Source organism: Delphinapterus leucas, chromosome 1, assembly GCF_059928025.1.
Source record: "Delphinapterus leucas isolate spDelLeu-1000000601 "Yukka" chromosome 1, BTC_Dleu_Yukka2, whole genome shotgun sequence".
Lineage (NCBI taxonomy): Eukaryota > Metazoa > Chordata > Mammalia > Artiodactyla > Monodontidae > Delphinapterus > Delphinapterus leucas.
In genome coordinates, this window is record NC_143129.1 from 58069623 (window position 1) to 58089842 (window position 20220).

Below are 20220 nucleotides of genomic sequence, written 5' to 3' on the forward strand. Positions count from 1 at the left end.
GCACATGTAGGATTGAATCTCCTGATCTCTGTTATAGAAGACTGGCCATGTGACTGACTTCAGCCAATGAAATGTAAGTGGAAATGATGTGCATTACCTCTGGATAAGAGTCAGTAAGAGCTAGTTTATAAGTTGCTACATATCCTTTCCCTTGTCATGGTGCCCAGTGATGCTTCAGATGATGGAAGCTCTTAGTTTTTGTTCCTGACTGAGGCAATGTGGGGATGAGTCCCTAGAGGATTTGTAAGCTTTATTATTTTTTTTAATTTTAATTTTATTTATTTTTTATACAGCAGGTTCTAATTAGTTATCCATTTTATACATATTAGTGTATACATGTCAATAAAAATCTCCCAATTCATCATACCACCCCCAACCCCACCCCCCACTGCCACTTTCCCCCCTTGGTGTCCATACACTTTTTCTCTACATCTGTGTCTTTATTTCTGCCCTGCAAACCGGTTCATCTGTACCATTTTTCTAGGTTCAACATATATGCATTAATATATTAGTTTTTCTCTTTCTGACTTACTTCACTCTGTATGACAGTCTCTAGATCCATCCGTGTCTCTACAAATGACCCAATTTTGTTCCTTTTTATGGCTGAGTAATATTCCATTTTATGTATGTACCACATCTTCTTTATCCATTCATCTGTCAATGGGCATTTAGGTTGCTTCCATGACCTGGCTATTGTAAATAGTGCTGCAATGAACATTGGGGTGCATGTGTCTTTTTGAATTATGGTTTTCTCTGGGTATATGCCCAGTAGTGGGATTGCTGGGTCATATGGTAATTCTATTTTTAGTTTTTTAGGGAACCTCCATACTGTTCTCCACCGTGGCTGTATCAATTTACATTCCCACCAACAGTGCAAGAGAGTTCCCATTTCTCCACACCCTCTCCAACATTTGTTTTTGTAGATTTTTGTTGATGCCCATTCTAACTGGTGTGAGGTGATACCTAGTTGCCATTTTGATTTGAATTTCTCTAGCAGTTAGTGATGTTGAGCAGCTTTTCATGTGCCTCTTGGCCATCTGTATGTCTTCTTTGGAGAAATGCCTATTTAGGTCTTCTGCCCATTTTTGGATTGGGTTGTTTGTTTTTTTAATATTGAGCTGCATGAGTTGTTTATATATTTTGGAGACTAATCCTTTGTCCGTTGATTCATTTGCAAATATTTTCTGCCATTCTGAGCGTGGTCTTTTCGTCTTGTTTGTAGATTCCTTTGATTTGCAAAGGCTTTTAAGTTTCATTAGGTCCCATTTGTTTATTTTTTTTTTATTTCCATTACTCTAGGAGGTGGATCAAAAAAGATCTTGCTGTGATTTATGTCAAAGAGTGTTCTTCCTATGTTATCCTCTAAGAGTTTTATGGTGTCTGGTCTTACATTTAGGTCTCTAATCCATTTTGAGTTTATTTTTGTGTATGGTGTTAAGGAGTGTTCTAATTTCATTCTTTTACATGTAGCTGTCCAGTTTTCCCAGCACCACTTACTGAAGAGACTGTCTTTTCTCCATTGTATATCCTTGCCTCCTTTGTCATAGATTAGTTGACCATAGATGCGTGGGTTTATCTCTGGGCTTTTGTTCCTGTTACATTGATCTATATTTCTGTTTTTGTGCTAGTACCATATTGTCTTGATTACTTTGTAGTGTAGTCTGAAGTCAGGAAGTTTGTTTCCTCCAGCTCCGTTTTTTTCCCTCAAGACTGTTTTGGCTATTCAGGGTCTTTTGTGTCTCCATACAAATTTTAAGATTTTTTTGTTCTAGTTCTGTAAAAAATGCCATTGGTAATTTGATAGGGATTGCATTGAGTCTGTAGATTGCTTTGGGTAGTATAGTCATTTTCACAGTATTGATTCTTCTAATCCAAGAACATGGTATATCTCTCCATCTGTTTGTATCATTAATTTCTTTCATCAGTGTCTTATAGTTTTCTGCATACAGGACTTTTTTCCCCCTAGGTAGGTTTATACCTAGATATTTTATTCTTTTTGTTGCAATGGTAAATGGGAGTGTTTCCTTAATTTCTCCTTCAGATTTTTCATCATTAGTGTATAGGAATGCAAGAGATTTCTTTGCATTAATTTTGTATTCTGCAACTTTACCAGATTCATTGATTAGCTCTAGTAGTTTTCTGGTGGCATCTTGAGGATTCTCTATGTGTAAGTATCATGTCATCTGCAAACAGTGACAGTTTTACTTCTTCTTTTCCAATTTGTATTCCTTTTATTTCTTCTTCTTCTCTGATTGTTGGGGCTAGGACTTCCAAAACTATGTTGAATAATAGTGGCAAGAGGGGACATCCTTGTCTTGTTCCTGATCTTAGAGAAAATGCTTTCAGTTTTCCACCATTGAGAATGATGTTTGCTGTGGGTTTGTTGTATATGGCCTTTATTATGTTGAGGCAGTTCCCTCTATGCCCACTTTCTGGAGAGGTTTTATCAAAAATGGGTGTTGAAATTTGTCAAAAGCTTTTTCTGCATCTATTGAGATGATCATATGGTTTTTATTCTTCAATTTGTTAATATGGTGTATCACATTGATTGATTTGAGTATATTGAAGAATCCTTGCATCCCTGGGATAAATCCCACTTGATCATGGTGTATGATCCTTTTAATGTGTTGTTGGATTCTGCTTGCTAGTATTTTGTTGAGGATTGTTACATCTATATTCATCAGTGATATTGGTCTGTAATTTTCTCTTTATTTAGTATGTTTGTCTGGTTTTGGTATTAGGGCGACGGTAGCCTCATAGATGAGTTTGGGAGTGTTCCTTCCTCTGCAATTTTTTTGGACGAGTTTGATGAGAATGAGTGTTAGCTCTTCTCTAAATGTTTGCTAAATTTTACCTGTGAAGCCATCTGGTCCTGGGCTTTTGTTTGTTGTAAGATTTTTAGTTATGGTTTCAATTTCATTACTTGTGACAGGTCTGTTTATATTTTCTAAGTCTTCCTGGTTTAGTCTTGGAAAATTGTACCTTTCCAAGAATTTGTCCATTTCTTCATGTCTGTCCATTTTATTGGCATAGAGTTGCTTGCTGTAGTCTCTTATGATGCTTGTATTTCTGCAGTGTCTGTTGTAACTTGTCCATTTTCATTTCTAATTTTATTGATTTTAGTCCTCTCCCTCTTTTTCTTGATGAGTCTGGCTAATGGTTTATCAATTTTGTTTATCTTCTCAAAGAACCAGCTTTTAGTTTTATTGATCTTTGCTATTGTTTTCTTTGTTTCTAGTTCATTTATTTCTGCTCTGATCTTTATGATTTCTTTCCTTCTACTAACTTTAGGTTTTGTTTGTTCTTCTTTCTGTAGTTCCTTTAGGTGTAAGGTTAGATTGTTTGAGATTTTTCTTGTTTCTAGAGGCAGGCTTGTATTGCTATAAACTTCCCTTTTAGAACTGTTTTGCTGCATCTCATAGTTTTTGGATCATCGTGTTTTCATTGTCATTTGTCTCTAGGTATTTTTTGATTTCCTCTTTGATTTCTTCCGTGATATCCTTGTAATATATTGTTTAGCCTCCATGTGTTTGTGTTTTTTTACATTTTTTCCTATAGTTTTTTTCTAATCTCATAGTGTTGTGGTCGGAAAAGATGCTTTATATGGTTTCAGGTTTCTTAAATTTACCAAGGCTTGATTTGTGACCCAAGATGTGATCTGTCCTGGAGAATGTTCCAGGTGCACTTGAGAAGAAAGTGCAATCAGCTGTTTTGGGGTAGAATGTCTTATAAATATCAATTAAATCTGTCTATTGTGTCATTTAAAGCTTGTGTTTCCTTATTAATTTTCTGTTTGGATGATCTGTCCACTGGTGTACGTGAGGTGTTAAAGTCCCCCACTATTATTTTGTCACTGCTTATTTCCTCTTTTATAGTTGTTAGCATTTGCCTTATGTATTGATGTGCTCCTATGTTGGGTACATATATATTTATAATTGTTATATCTTTTTCTTGGATTGATCCCTTGATCAGTATGTAGTGTCCTTCTTTGTCTCTTGTAATAGTCTCTATTTTAAAGTCTATTTTGTCTGATATGAGAATTGCTATTCCAGCTTTCTTTTGGTTTCCATTTGCATGGAATATCTTTTTACATTCCCTCATTTTTCCTCTGTATGCATCCCTAGGTCTGATGTGGGTCTCTTGTAGCCAGCATATATACACGTCTTGTTTTTGTATCCATTCAGCCATTCTATGTCTTTTGGTTGGAGCATTTAATCCATTTACATTCAAGGTAGTTATCAATGTGTGTGTTCCTGTTACCATTTTCTTAATTGTTTTGGGTTTGTTTTTGTAGGTCCTTTCCTCTTTTGTGTTTCCCACTTAGAGAAGTTCCTTTAGTGTTTGTAGTAGAGCTGGTTTGGTGGTGCTGAATTATCTTAGCTTTTGCTTGTCTGTAAAGTTTTTAATTTCTCTGTTGAATATGAATGAGATCCTTGCTGGGTAGAGTAATCTTTGTTGTAGGTTTTTCCCTTTCATCACTTTAAATATGTCCTGCCACTCCCTTCTGGCTTACAGAGTTTTTGCTGAAAGATCAGCTGTTAACCTTATGGGGATTCCCTTGTATGTTATTTGTTGTTTTTCCCTTGCTGCTTTTAATATTTTTTTCTTTGTATTAAATTTTTGATAGTTTTTTTTAATATGTGTCTTGGTGTGTTTCTCCTTGGATTTATCCTGTATGTGGCTCTCTGCACTTCCTGGACTTGATTGACTCTTTCTTTTCCCATATTAGGGAAGTTTTCAACTATAATCTTTTCAAATATTTTCTCAGTCCCTTTCTTTTTCTCTTCTTCTTCTGAGCCCCCTATAATTCAAATTTTGGTGCATTTAATGTTGTCCCAGAGGTCTCTGAGACTGTCCTCAATTTGTTTCATTCTTTTTTCTTTATTCTGCCCTGCGGTAGTTATTTCTACCATTTTATCTTCCAGTCCACTTATCCGTTTTTCTATCTCAGTTAGTATGCTATTGATTCCTTCTAGAGAATTTTAAATTTCATTTAGTTTGTTGTTCATCATTGTTTGTGTGCTCTTTAGTTCTTCTAGGTCCTTGTTAAACGTTTCTTGTATTTTCTCCATTTTATTTTCAAGATTTTGGATCATGTTTACTATCATTACTCTGAATTCTTTTCAGGTAGACTGCTATTTCCTCTTCATTTGTTAGGTCTGGTCGGTTTTTACCTTGCTCCTTCTTCTGCTGTGTGTTTCTCTGTCTTCTCATTTTGCTTAACTTTCTGTGTTTGGGATCTCCTTTTCACAGGCTGCAGGTTCATAGTTCCCATTGTTTTTGGTGTCTGCCCCCAGTGGGTGAGTTTGGTTCAGTGGGTTGTGTATGCTTTCTGTTGGAGGGGACTGGTGCCTGTGTTCTGGTGGATGAGGCTAGATCTTGTCTTTCTGGTGGGCAGGACCATGTCCAATGGCGTGTTTTGGGGTGTCTGTGACCTTATTATTATTTTAGGCAGCCTCTCTGCTAATGGGTGGGGTTTGCTCCTGTCTTGCTAGTTGTTTGGCATAGGGTGTCCAGCACTGTAGCTTGCTGGTTGTTGAGTGGAGCTGGGTCTTCATGTTGAGATGGAGATCTCTGGGAGAGCTTTCGCTATTTGATACTACGTGGATCTGGGAGGTCTCTGGTGGACCAATGTCCTGAACTCGGCTCTCCCACCTCAAAGGCACAGACCTGACACCCGGCCAGAGCACCAAGACCTGTCTTCTACATGGCTGCTAGTGTTGGAGGGTCTCCTGAGGAGGCGGGGGGTGGCTATGGCTCACCGCAGGGACGGGGTCACTGGCAGCAGAGGTTCTGGGTAGTGCTCCTTGGCATGAGCCCTCCTGGAGTCCCAATAGTCTTTAAAATATATAAATATCCTGAATAATATTATTTGGTGGAGGAATGTTGTACTCTATTTTTTATATTTATATATTTTATGATTATATCATATAATTTATAACAATGTAAGATTTTATTTTTGTACTTTTCCTTGTTGTAAATAACATTCCAGTGAAAGATTTGTACCCATTTGCTTGGATTGCTGCTTATTTTCTTAGAGTAGATCCTAGAAGCAGAATTATTGGGCCCAGGATTATGCATATTTTTAGGAATTTGCCACATATTGCAAAATAGCCCAGGAGAAAGGTTGTACCAATTAACACTCCAGCAGTGAGAGATGGGCCATCTCACCACCCCTGTTGAGTATTAGAATTCCTTTTAATCTCTGTTAATTTGATAGGTGAAAATGCTATCTTGTTGTTTTATATTTGCATTCCTTTGATTACAAGTGATGTAGGACATTTATTTCATATGTTTATGAGTCATTTGCATTTTTTCTTATGGGAATTGTCTAAATGGATTCTCAAGTCCCCCAAACAACAAACTGTTAAACGGATAGCAACACAGGAAGCCAGCAGTGCAGTTCTGTTACCACTGAGCCTCAGCACATGTGTTTTGAAGTGTGAGTGTTGAACAGGCTCCTCTTATTACCTCTTATCATCCTTGTTTTGATTATTTTCTCTCCAGTCATCTCTCTCCACAACCCATGTCACCCTCAAGCCTTGGTCTCCCTCCAAGCATCTATTGCACCAAGCTGCAGTCATGGCTAAACCTGAAATTTTGGAGAGAAAATGACAAATGTAATCAAAGTCAGTTTTGAGTGGAACAGCATTATTGTGGAAAAATCCGTGAAGTGTCCCCCTTATGAAGGTCCCTCCTTATGAACTGATATGTTCCCATGGCAAAGAGGCAGTGGGCACATCCTCTCCTAAAGGATCAATGATTAAGAGCACAGCCTGTTTCTCTGGCTTTAGGCTTGAATCACTGTCCCTGGTGGTAAAGCTTAAATTACTCTTCCCTGGAAGCATTCTTATTTATTTCATAGACATTGCATTACCCCCGATTGTCTATTTGCTGCTTTTAAGAAGAGAGAGGAAAGAATCTAAGGTTCCCCAAAGTAAGTGTTACTTTTTAGCTAGTGTGAGGTAAAAGACAGATTGAAGTGGAGTCAGAGGGACCTGCCCTTCACCCTCCATCTTCATCGGAGTTGGATGCTCACATTGGTATGTCAGGCAGCAGCTGGCAGGCTCTTTTATCATCATTAATTGTCCGCTGAGTTGTCACAAGGAGAGACTAGAATTCGGGTTTAATTACATCTGTATCATCTCTGATAAATTTCAGGAGATTCTGGTGGTGCAAAATAGGCATGGGCCAGTGATGTGCCAAGGATATGCTGTGAAGAAGAAACCATGTGTATCGCTGAGGGGGAAAAGGTGAATTAACTGAATTCCAAGGAAGTAAGGCTTTATCAAGGCTGAACAACTCTCATGAGATGTGGTGATGGAGAAGAGGGGGAAGGGAAGCTGTTAGTGGCATTGAGCTTGTTAAGGGTCATTTGGTTTCTGTGCAGAAGGTGTAGTGGGCCTTCCCAGGGAACAAGCAAGATTCATCCAATGCAATTGCTTGTTTTTATGGACAATAACCTACTGTCAGTCAGGGAGCAAAGAAATACGTTTGGTTTTGGATAAAACAACAGCACTTCCACTCCCATTTCTTTTATGATATACGTTTCTTTGGATGGTCTCTGATTTAGTTCTGGAAATATGTGCTGGTGCAGAGTGAGGCTTAAGTGACAATGAAGCTGGCTTTGGCTAAAACAGAACTAAACTACAGTTTAACAGAAATGGCAAGGAGTAGGTGGCATGGGAGCTGAGTGTTATCAGTAGCTCATCGTTTCATAAAGTAGTCAACAAGTGCTTAGAACCTTCATCACACTGTGGCAATGGCCCTTCTGCCCAGCTTAGCCACACAAGGTCTCATTCTGATCTTTTATCCGTCCTTGTGTACCTCCCTATCTGACTCTGGTGCTTTCGTTATTTACTGACATCTGAACTTTGTGCCCCAGAATAAAGCAAATCTGCTCTGATTCCCTTCATTGGTGCATGGATCTTGTGCTTAAGAAAGTTAACCACTTGGCTTCATCTTAACTCTCACTTTCTGAAAGAGAGTCTGAAGCTCTTTCATGAGCTATCTCTTGTGGAATTAAGTGTTGTCAAAGAATCATATAGATTGGCCATCTGGCCCTCTGCTTTTCAAAAGGATAATTTTAGTGCGACTTCCACATCTTATGAAGAGAAATTTATTTTAGTCCTTAGGCCCTCTTTCAGCATTAAAAAAAGTAGATCACATAAATGTAACCCCAGAAATCTAAAAAGAATAATTGTATATGGTTGTATGTGTCTCTGTACATAATAAAAGGGTTTTGCCCACATTCTAGGTCTCCAGTAAAATGTTGTGGTCTTTTATGTTAGGCCTCTTATACAAGCCACAAAACTAATCTTTGCTCTGATTTTTACAGCTGTGTACAAAACTCACAGGGGTAAGATTGGAAAAACAGGTAAATCAAATTCAGAGCTCTCAGAAGTTACAATATACATTGACTAAGTATAGATACATAAGAGGATTAAAGTTGAATACAAGAAGATATATATATTATATATAATATATATAATGTATATAATATATATATACATTATATATATATATAGAGAGAGAGAGAGAGCGCGCGAGAGAGAGAGAGAGATACCAAAGTTTATATGTGATTGTAAGTTTCTCGAAGCCAGAGGCTCGATGTTCGTACTTCTATCCAACAATACTAGGCCCAGGGTAGATGCTTAATAAATATGTATTGAATGTGTAAAGTATTTATTGAGTGTGTTAAACACCTTTTACATTTACCATATGCTCTGATGGGCTAATCATATTCATTGAGATGTGGACAGAATTAGAAGTAGGTGTGGTGTGCCAAAATACTGAGCTATGATTGAGTGCGTCCCACTTCATGGAAACTATCAGGTCTGCCCCTGAAGTCTGAGAGCAGAGGCACCTGCCTCAGGCCTCAGTGCTGGGTCTTTGTGCTTCAGGGACAGGTAGCTGGGTGTAACTCAGGCAGGCCTTTGATCAAGAAGGTTATATATACACATGTAACCATGAGGGGAAGTCAGGTAATAATCACTTTCTTGTCTCCCACTGCCTTTTTTAAAAAAATTGAAGTATAGTTGATTTAAACTGTTGTGTTAGTTGCTGGTGTACAGCAACATGATTCAGTTATACATACAGATATGTATTCAGTTTCATATTCTTTTCCATTATGGTTTATTACAGGATATTCAATATAGTTCCCTGTGCTGTACAGTAGGACCTTATTGTTCCTCTATTTTATATACAGTAGTTTGTATTTGCTAATCCCAATTTATCCCCCCCACCCCACACTCCCCTTTCTTTCTGGTAACCGTAAGTTTGTTTTCTATGTCTGTGAGTCTATTTCTGTTTTGTAAATAAGTTCATTTGTATCATTTTTTTAGATTCCACATGTAAGAGATGTCATATGATATTTGTCTTTCTCTGTCTGGCTTACTTCACTTAGCATGATAATCTCTAGGTCCATCCATGTTGCTGTAAATGTCATTATTTCATTCTTTTTATGGCTGAGTAATAGTCCATTGTATATATATGTACCACATTTTTTTATCCACTCATCTGTTGATGGGCGTTTATACTGCTTCCATGTCTTGGGTATTGCAAATAGTTCTGCTGTGAACGTTGGGATGCATGTATCTTTTCGAATTATAGTTTTTTCCGGATATAAGCCCAGGAGTGGTATTGTTGGATCATGTGACAACTCTATTTTTAGTTTTCTAGGGAACCTCTATACTATTTTCCATTCCCACTGCCTTTCTAAGTCCACTCTATAGGATTTTTTTTCCCTCTGTTCCCCAAAGAAATACAGGCAGGTCCTATGACTCTTCTGTCCGAACCAGATCAACACAAATAGTTCTCCCATCACTTCAAGTCACACAACATCATCTTAGGATGCTAATTATATATCTAGTCCCACGTTATAGTTAAAACTAATTTTGTTTAAAAATAACATTTCCTCTTTCTTCCAGTTCAGGCTTATTCCAGGCAGGAAGCCATGGTCAGGGAATGGGAATGTTTTCAACTTCTGTCTCCTCTCTCCTCACTGAGCATTTCTAATCCTCCTTGCACATTCTGCTAACTCTTGGGTTCTGACTAGGGAGATCATACGTCCTGTGTACTCAGTCTGGTCCCAGATACTTGTTGCCTGGGGCCTAGTTATTAACATTTCCCCCTTGTATCATGGTTTTCCAGAGAAATAGAATCAATAGGATATTATATATATAATAATATTATAATTGGCTCATGCAATTATGGAGTCTGAAGTTTGTAGGGCAGGACAGCAGGCTGGAAATGAAGGCAGGATTTCTATGCTACAGTCTTGAGGCAGAATTCCTTCTTCTCTGGGAAACCTTGGTTTTTGCTCTTAGGCTTTTAATATCTGGATGCCCCCTCATTTTTTTTTATTGGGATACAGTTGTTTTACAATGTTTTGTTAGTTTCTACTGTACAGTGAAGTGAATTAGAGTACCCTGTGCTATTCAGCAGGTTATTATTCGTTATCATATTTTATACATTGTAGTGTATATATGTCAATCTAAATCTCCCAATTCACCCCACCCCACCTTTCTCCCCTTGGTGCCCATACATTTGTGCTGTATGTCTATTTCTCTGCCTTGTGAACCGGTTCATCTGTACCATTTTTCTATATTCCACATATATGCATTACTACATGACATTTGTTTACTATATGATATTTGTTTTTCTCTTTCTGACTTACTTCACTCTGTATGACAGTCCCTAGGTCCATCCATGTCTCTACAAATGACCCAATTTCCTTCCTTTTTATGGCTGAGTAATATTCCACTGTATATATATTTACCACATCTTCTTTATCCATTCATCTGTTGATGGACATTTAGGTTGTTTCTCTGTCCTGGCTATTGTAAATAGTGCTGCAATGAACAATGGGGTACATGTGTCCTTTTGAATTATGATTTTCTCAGGGTATATGCCCAGTAGTGGGATTGCTGGGTTGTATGGTAGTTCTATTTGTAGTTTTGTAAGGAACCTCCATACTGTTCTCCATAGCGGCTGTGTCAACTTACATTCCCACCAACGGTGCAAGAGTGTTCCCTTTTCTCCACGCCCTCTCCAACATTTATTGTTTGTGGATTTTTTGATGATGGCCATTCTGACCGGTGTGAGGTGATACCTCACTGTAGTTTTGATTTGCATTTCTCTAATAATTAATGATGTTGAGCATCTTTTCATGTGCCTCTTGAGAGGCCCCCTCATTATTGAGGGTGCTCTTCTTTACTTAGAGTCAACTGATTGTAAATGTTAACCACAAAACACCTTCACAGCAGCATATAAGCTAGTGTTTAACCAAAGAACTGGGCACCAGAGTCCAGTCAAGTTGACATATAGAGTGAACCCTTATACCTTTTCTTTCTCAGAAGTCTCTCTGTATGTATACTAAATTACATGGCCGCCCCAGCTCTGACCCTTGCCAAGAGCATGCAGGGAAGGAGAGGAGATAAGAACACAGGAAACGTCTCTCTTAATGGTACCTCAAGATGGCAGATGTTTCAACCTGACTCTTGCTCTTAGGGGCATTTTTTGGGTTTTTTGGAAATGTTGCCTTCTCTCCCTCAACACTAGTCATCTCTACTCTTCGTTCCCCAGAGGGCACAGTCACTTCTATTCTGGTAGCCTGGGACTTGGCCCCAATGTAATGGATTCTCTTTCACTCTGCCATCACACCAGCTAGTAAGCGCACATCTCACCTTTGAGGTGGGAGTCAGGTGTGTGCACAAGAAACACATATTAGGCTTTCTGAGGAGTCCTTTTGAAATATATTCCATTAAGTGTGAGGTGACGGCAGGACCCACTCACCCCTTATACATGTCTTCATTGGGGGGAAGTTCAGCGTACAGATAACACTTACCCAAGGCCCTTTCCTATATATATGTGTAATATACATATTATACACACACACATCTTACAATCTTACACTCTTGATGTGAGTGAGGGGATGAAGGGCTGATTAGTTTTTGTTTACTCCTTTGAAATTCTGCATCATGGCAAAGTGATAACTACGTTTCAAGATTTTAGCCTAAAGTCCCATTTTAATATTCTGTACAGATGCACACAAATATGCATACTGCTGTACATTTACCTAAAAATATTATCAGTCCACCAAACTCCCAGTAACAAAGAAAGTAGGCTGGGGAATTGCGCCTCACACTGTCCTTCTTTGTTTTTTCTTTAACATTTTCCTGGATGTTTATTGTGACCTCATGTTGCCAGCAGGTGTGTGTGTGTGTGTGTGTGTGTGTGTGTGTGTGTGTGTGTGTCTGTGTATTTGGAGCTGGCGGGGAGGGGGGGGGCAGCGTATGACTCTCCAGTGGGTGATTAGTCTGGGTCCTCATAGTCCTCTGGGTTCAACCCTGGGTCTCACATCAGACAGGCCGTCTGGATGCTGTGTAAACCAAGCAGCGGGGTGAACACTCCTGCTGGCATCACCCTTTGCTACAAAGGCATTTAAAACAAGGCCTGAGGCAATTAGGACATCAAATAACCCTATTGCTCTTATAATACTGAAATATTGAATATTTAAAAGGTAAGCAGGCTTGAAATTTGTAATGGAAAGAAAATATCCCTTTAAGTCATTAAAGAGTGTGAGGAGCCCTAGCCTTTGAAAAATAGTTGGAAAAGTTTGAAGAATTCATAAGTCAAAAGAAGCTGGGTTATATTCATAAATATGCAGAGTCCTGAGTAATAAAATAAGGGCCAATTCAGAGGTCCATTTAAGAAGGTGACCAGAGCATAATTAAAGTAACTGGCTTCATAGCCAATTTGGAATTCTGTCACTAGGAAAATGGTTACTATGAGATAGTCACAGACAAGCCAGAGAAAATGAGCACACAAAACGGCATCAAAGAAGAAAATAAGCTGAGGTGGTTAAGAGAGCAGATTCTGGAGTGAGAGAGAATAGACCCTGATTTGGTCTAAATACTTTACAGTCTGGGTGGCCTGACAATACATGTAGAACTTTCTCTGCCTTAATTTTCTCACCTGTAAATTGGTACCTATCTCATACCGTGGTTGTGAGAATGCTATCGGTGTGCTTGATACATAGTAAGTGCTCAGTAAACTTATTATTATTATATTTAGAATTTTTTTTCTCCTAGAAGCACCAAAAGTCTGATATGAAGATGAACATTTCCCATAGAGAGAAGTAGTTAAGACAAAACCAAGCCCTAACCTGGAGTAGTTCAGATTTCATATTGATTGGATTTGATTATATAGTCACCAAAATAAATAATTCATTCAGTTTCAGATATAAAAGAGACAAAAGTATGCCAAAGAAAGTGTTTAATTCCACAAATAGGAGGAATGACTTTCAGTGTGCTCTGGTTTCTCAGTGTTTACTGAACCTGTTTTCTCCAGAAGAGAGAAAAAATTCCGCAAAAGTTGTTTCATCTTCTGATTATATTGTTTTATACTGGTTTATAGATATACCTATTGGAGACTCAGTTCTTTATTCATGAAGATGTGACCCATATTAATTAGAACAGACTACGTGATGAAACCAAGAAACCCAAAGTCTCACTGGTGTATATTAACAGACGTTTACTTATCCACCAGGCCACATCCTGCTGGAGACCAGGCAGCTCTCCTGGAGGGTTTTCCTCCAGTATTGAGGTAGTGACCTAGTACCATTTTATCCTGTGGCTTCCATGTTTGCTATGGCCTTTTTGGTGTCCTCTACTAGATCTTCAGTTTCCCCAACTGGTGAGCAAAGATATAGTATGAGAATGATAGAGTGAGATGTTTTATATCCAGCTTGGAAGTGGCAAACATTATTTATTCCCATATTCCTTTGGCCAGAACCTGGTCACATGGCCCCAACCTGACTGCAAGAGAAGCTAGGAAATGTAGGTTTTCTGTATTCCCATGCTGGGAAAGAGGGACTGGAGAGCATTTTAGTTAATCTCTGTGCATGACTTCTGTTGATGTGAAGTTAGAGTTTTCATACTTGGTAAGTTTTTATAGGATGGGTTGCAAAAGGGACGTTGAGAAATCTTAGCCACTAGATCAAGGCAAAAGCTTTTTGTACTTCAAAATGTGAATATGTGCATTAATTTGCTGAGTGATAAGGACTACTTTGAGTAGGATGGCCCTTGATCCACTGGGTAGGCAGAACTCATTTTGGCTTCCTTAAATCAAGGTGCTGAGGAAATGGCAGTAACCATATGCTTGCTTGATAACATCAAGACCCTTTCTGATAAATTCTAGAGGATGTTGAAACCTCTTTCCTCTGGCTAATCTAATTTAACTTGATGTTAACTTGATATTACATATCTTCTGTGTTTCCACTCTAGAATTTCCCTTAATACGCTTCAATTTTCACATCTAAGTCTGGATCATCAAAATGGCCCTTGCCTTGTCTTCACTCATGGATTCATACATCAAATAGTTACCAAGCATCTATTGTGAAAAGACAGGAAGAATAGTTTTTGGCTGTATCTTCAGATAGTAAGGTGGTTTTCTCAAAGGGGTAGAAACTTTCATTTCATCAAACAATATATTCAATCATAGTAGTTCACAGCAGTACAATACAGTGTCCTGAAGTAATAATAATACTATATGACTGCAAGCTTTTCATTTGTATATAATTAACCCCAGGAGAGGATGGGCAAATATAGTATTATACACTGTTGATCAACTTTGAAAGGAAGAACTTAAGACGACCCTCACAAAGTTTTCAAATGCCAGTTGGGCTGTACGATGATGGTTTGGTACTATTTTGGTCAAGGCTGGCTTGTCTCTGTTTCTTTGTCTCTCCGTCTCGATCAATGGTAAGCTGGACCAGATAATCACTATAGTTCATTTCAGCTCTTAAGAGTTGATCATTTGTCCTTTCTGTCATTCAGCACACTTAAGGAAATGCTCTCCCTACTTCTTCTTCCCTGCCCTGGTGTGAGCCTAAGAAAATGCAATTTAATTTGAATGTTATCTGAAGTCAGATTTATTAGGAAGACAAATCTGTTGGGAAAAAAGTCTGCCTCCCCAAGCTAAATACTACAGTGTTGGCAGTCAGATCAAGCGTCAACTTAACACATTGGCTGTGCTCTGTGAGGCTTTCGCTAAAGGTAATAGTTTCCTTTCAAGATGGCATGATTTGACCCATGATATTTACAAATTCTCAAGAGTAACAAGCCATGAAAACACAGGATTTATTTGTATGCATGAGTTCTAAAAATCGTCCTTTGATTTTGCATGCTAGGAAAAGTATCAGACTGGGGCAATGTTATCAAAGGGCCATCCAGATAATTGTTCAAAACACAGAATTGTGGGTCCCATCCCACACTTATTAACTTCAGATATCTGGGGTAGAATCCAATAATCTGAATTTCTGACAAACTCCTTAGCTGGGGGGCTTATTAACAGTCTGTCAACCACTAAAACAGTAGTCAGATCACAGAACTGTCTTCGCCTGTAGAAGAATATTAACACTTACTCTTTTTTTTTTTTTTTTTTGCGGTACGCAGGCCTCTCACTGTTGTGGCCTCACCCGCTGCGGAGCACAGACTCTGGACGCGCAGGCTCAGCTCAGCGGCCATGGCTCATGGGCCCAGCCGCTCTGCGGCACGTGGGATCCTCCCAGACCGGGGCACGAACCCGCGTCTCCTGCATTGGCAGGCGGACTCTCAACCACTGCGCCACCAAGGAAGCCCTAACACTTACTCTTTGTCATACAGAACTGTTGCATAGGTTAAAAGGATAGCACAGGCCCAAAGACCTTCACTGAATGAAAATTCCTTGCAAATATAAGCTTGTGTTGTTATTGTTGGGGCAAAGCGTAGTCAAACTACCGTCTTTTGCTTTTGCTTCTTGAAAATGTCTCAGGTGCCCCTCTTCTCAGGAGCTTAGGCCAGAGTATCAGCATATGATGCATTAATTCTGGACCCCTGGCTTTAGAGAGGTTTATGTCAACTGTAGCAGCTCCAAAGTGCATGTGGAGTTAACTCAAAGCAATGTTCCATTTGTGCACTTACGGATTTTAAAGGGGACGAGCGCAATGTTCTTTTCTGTTGATCAGGGACAAGCAAAGCCATTAGCTCTAGGTCTAGGGAAAGGAAAAGAAATCACTTTTCATATTGTGCAACCAACCCTAAATCAGGTCAATCTCTCCTTCACTGCTGGCTAATATCCAAGCCACAGTGAAAAGCTGATGTTTTTGTTTAGAATGGATTTTTGCAGTATTTATAAACCAAGACTCCTTGAAATTTTCATTAGGAGGCTCATACAGTTCACCTCTTGTCCTGCCCTTTTTCCTTTCTCCTGGAATAGTTGAGTGATTTTGAAAATTCTCACTAGTTTAATTGATTAGTAGGGAGAGTTCATTGTGAAAGTCACCTTCTGCAAAGCAGAACTGAGATTGACATACAGTCCAGATTCTATAACCTTGGAGGATGCAGCACAGGGGATGAGGAGAACGTGACCTTCCTCACACCTTTGGATGTATGAGGAAGGGAAGGGTGCAATCATTTAGGAACTCAGTGCCAGCACTTTGCTAGGCACGGGAGACTCATCGAATCCTAATAATTTATAATCTTGTGACATAGGTTTATTACTATGTTTATAGGCAAGGAAACTGAGGCTCAAAGTGGTTAACTTGCTAATAGGTGGTGGAGCCAGGGTTATTTCTGTGTAACAAATCATCCTAAAACTTAATGACTTAAAATGGTAATCATCTCTTGTTTCTCACAAACCTATACAGACAGTATTGGCTGACAGGTCCTGGTTCTGGAGCTGACCTGGGTCAGGGTCAGCTAATCTTTTTTTTTTTTTTTAGAGGAAATTATCATATTATTTGAAAAAAAATTTTTTTTAACTTTTTATTTTATATTGGAGTATAGCCGATTAACAATTTTGTGATACTTTCGGGTACACAGCAAAGGGATTCAGCCATACATACACATGTATCCATTCTCAACCAAACTCCCCTCCCATCCAGGCTGCTGTGTAACATTGAGCAGAGTTCCCTATGCTCTACAGTAGGTCCTTGTTGGTTATCCATTTTAAATATAGCAGCATGTACATGTTGATCCCAAACTCCCTAACTGTCTCTTCCCCCACTGATAACCATAAGTTTGTTCTCTAAGTCTGTGAGTCTGTTTCTGTTTTGTAAATAAGTTCATTTATACCATTTTTTTAAGAATCCACATGTAAATGATATCATATGATATTTGTCTATTCCGTCTGACTTATTTCACTCAGTATGACAGTCTCTAGGTCCATCCATGTTGCTGCAAATGGCATTATTTCATTCTTTTTAATGGCTGAGTAATATTCCATTGTATATATATGTACCCCGTCTTCTTTATCCATCCCTCTGTCGATAGACATTTGGATTGCTTCCACGTCTTGGCTATTGCAAACAGTGCTGCATTGAACATTGGGGTGCATGTATCCTTTCGGAGGGTCAGCTCATCTTAGTTGAGCTTGTTCATGTATTTGCAGTCGGTTCACCAGTTGGCTGGTCTGTGTGTGTGTGTGTGTGTGTGTGTGTCTGGCTGACCGATTTAGGATGGTTTTCCTCGTGTGTCTGGCAGTCAGTTGACTGTTGACTAGAGTGATGAGGGTGTGGCAGGTTGTATTTTCCAAAGACGAACACAGTATGTCTTATCCCACATATTCTTTCCATAATGTGATTTTGCAGTTTTCTCATCTATGTCCCTTTCCCTTGAATCTGGGCAGGCATTTGAGACTGCTTTGACTGACAGACTATGTCAGAAGTAATTCTGGGCTGACTTCCAGGCTTGGGCCTTGAGAAAATGGCAGATCCCACTTTCTTCCTTTCATGACTTTGCTCTTGGAAGTCACCTACAATGTGTGAGGTAGCGGAGCAGACACTTGGAGGGGCCATGTGTAGATGTCCAGTCCACCATCCCAGCCAAGGTCCCAGCTGACAACCAGCCTCAGCCAGCAGAAGTGTGAGTGAGAGAGGCTTAGATGACCCCAGCTCCTGGGCGTTGGGTCACCCGCAGACTTCAAGCTGCCCAGCTGATGCCATGTGGAGCAGAGATGAGCTGTCAGGGCCAGGCCCTAGTCAAAGTGCTGATTTGTAAGGAAAGTAAATGATACTTGTTGTTTTAAGCCACTGAGTGTGCGGTGGTTTGTTATATAGCAATAGATAACTGCAATAGTTATGGGGTCATATGTCTTATACCATCCAGCAAGCTAGACCGGGCTTGTTTGCAGAGTGGTAGTGGGGTTCCGAGAGAGGGAGAAAGTAGAAGCACAGAAGGTCTCTTGAGGCCTAGGCTTGACACTGGCACACTCTCACTCCCAGTGCATTCTGTTGTGCAAAGCGGATCGTAAGGCCATCCTGGTTCAAGGGAAGGGGAAAGAGACTCTGCCTCTTGATGGGAGGAGCTGAAAAGTCACATTGAAAAGCGCTTGGATAAAGGGAGATGAAGCCTTGTGGCCATTTCTGCAACTTATTACATTACACAACCTCCTGAGCCTTGTGGACAGTTCAGGTCTGTAAGAAAGGTAAAGTGACACTTAAAAACCCAAGGAACCTTAATGATTGTGTTTCATGTAACAAGATATAGAGAATAAGGCCTGACTTCTGACAAGCTTGGCCATATAGAATGTCACTTGCAGGAAAAAACAGTCAAGAAAATATCTATCACAAAGCCCATCTACTTTACTGATAGCACAGATGTGCCATCTCCCCATATCCCCAGTGGAGGAGTGGGGAATAAAGCTTGGAAGGAAAGGGAACAATTTTTTTTTATTGAAATATAGTTGATTTACAATGTTGTGCTAATTTCTGCTGTATAGCAAAGTGATTCAGTTATACATACATATATATATATATATATATATATATATATATATACATTCTTTTTTAAATATTCTTTTCCAGTATGGTTTATCCCAGGGGACTGGATATAGTTCCCTGTGCTATACAGTAGTAGGACCTTTTTGTTTATCCAATCTAAATGTAATAGTTTGCATCGAACTAATCCCAAATCCCAGTCCATCCCTTTCCCTCCCCCTCTCCCCCTTGGCAACCACAAGTCTATTCTCTATGTCTGTGAGTCTATTTCTGTTTTGTATATAGGTTCATTTGTGCCATATGTTAGATTCCACATACAAGTGATATCATATGGTATTTGTCTTTCTCTGTCTGACTTACTTCACTTAGTATGATAATGGTTGTTTCCATGTCTTGGCTATTGTGAATAGTGCTGCTATGAACATAGGGGTGCATGTATCTTTTTGAATTGTAGTTTTGTCCAGGTATATGCCCAGGAGGGGGATTGCTAGAGCATATAGTAGTTCTATTTTTAGTTTTCTGAGGAACCTCCATACCGTTTTCCATAGTGGCTACACCAACTTACATTCCCACCAACAGTGTAGGAGGAGGAAAGGGAACAATTTTATTCCTTTATGCTGCAGAATACATAGGGCATGTGTCAAAACCTGATTTACATTCATTCATTGATTTGAGAAACATCATGCCTATCAAGAGGTTGAAGTGATGGTCTTGGGACTATTGTCAAGGCCCTTTTCTGGGTCTAAGATCATGAACATCCACCTTTGAAGATGGGTTATATTGTGGAGTACGGGAAGCCAGGTTTATTTTGGAGCAAACAGCATATTGGGTCAGCTTTGTAGTAAGTTTACTGACTCTGGTAGAGGCCTGACTTGTGGGAGAGCTCCAGTCAGTTGCCAAGTTGCTGGGCTGGGAACGTAAGGAGTGTCCTCTGGCCTCAGGTGTACAGAGGACCGGACTCTTTTGACTTCTTCTGCCTAAGTGAACCGGATTCATTTCAATTCACTGCTACTCAAATAGTTATGGAGCACATCCTGTGCTCCAATCATACTGTGGGTGCTGAACGCACAGAGCTAAAATAAGATCTGGGCCTTGCTTCACAGGCATTCACGGCCTTGAAATAAGTCAGTGAACCAATTCTTACCATTCAGTATCCTAAATACTATGATCGTGTCAAACAGGGTGTGAAAAAGGAGCACTGGATAGGGACAGTGAATACAGTCCGTGGGTCTGGAAGCTTCTGGGATGAGGAGTTAGTGGGTACCAATAGGTAAGGGGAATAGCACATGCAAAGACTTGGAAGCAAGGAGAACTAGAGCAAAGAGTCTGCATATGTGTGATAGGAAAGCAAGAAACGAACTCATAGAGGAAGCTAGCGGCCGAGGGAAGTGACATGATCGGATTTAGTTTTGGGAATCAGGAATATGGAGAATGGATTCAGCGGATAAAACAAGACGGGG

At 39.5% G+C, this 20220-nt stretch overlaps 1 protein-coding gene across 1 annotated transcript in view; it reads left to right on the plus strand.

Moving 5' to 3' along the window:
- LOC111165700 (protein transport protein Sec16B-like) overlaps window positions 1-20220 on the plus strand; it is a 142307-nt gene that overhangs the window by 99796 nt on the left and 22291 nt on the right. The window contains exon 14 of the mRNA XM_089910749.1: window positions 1-20220. This exon is cut by the window's right edge and continues 22291 nt beyond it. The gene's annotated coding sequence lies outside the window, so the exon portion shown is untranslated.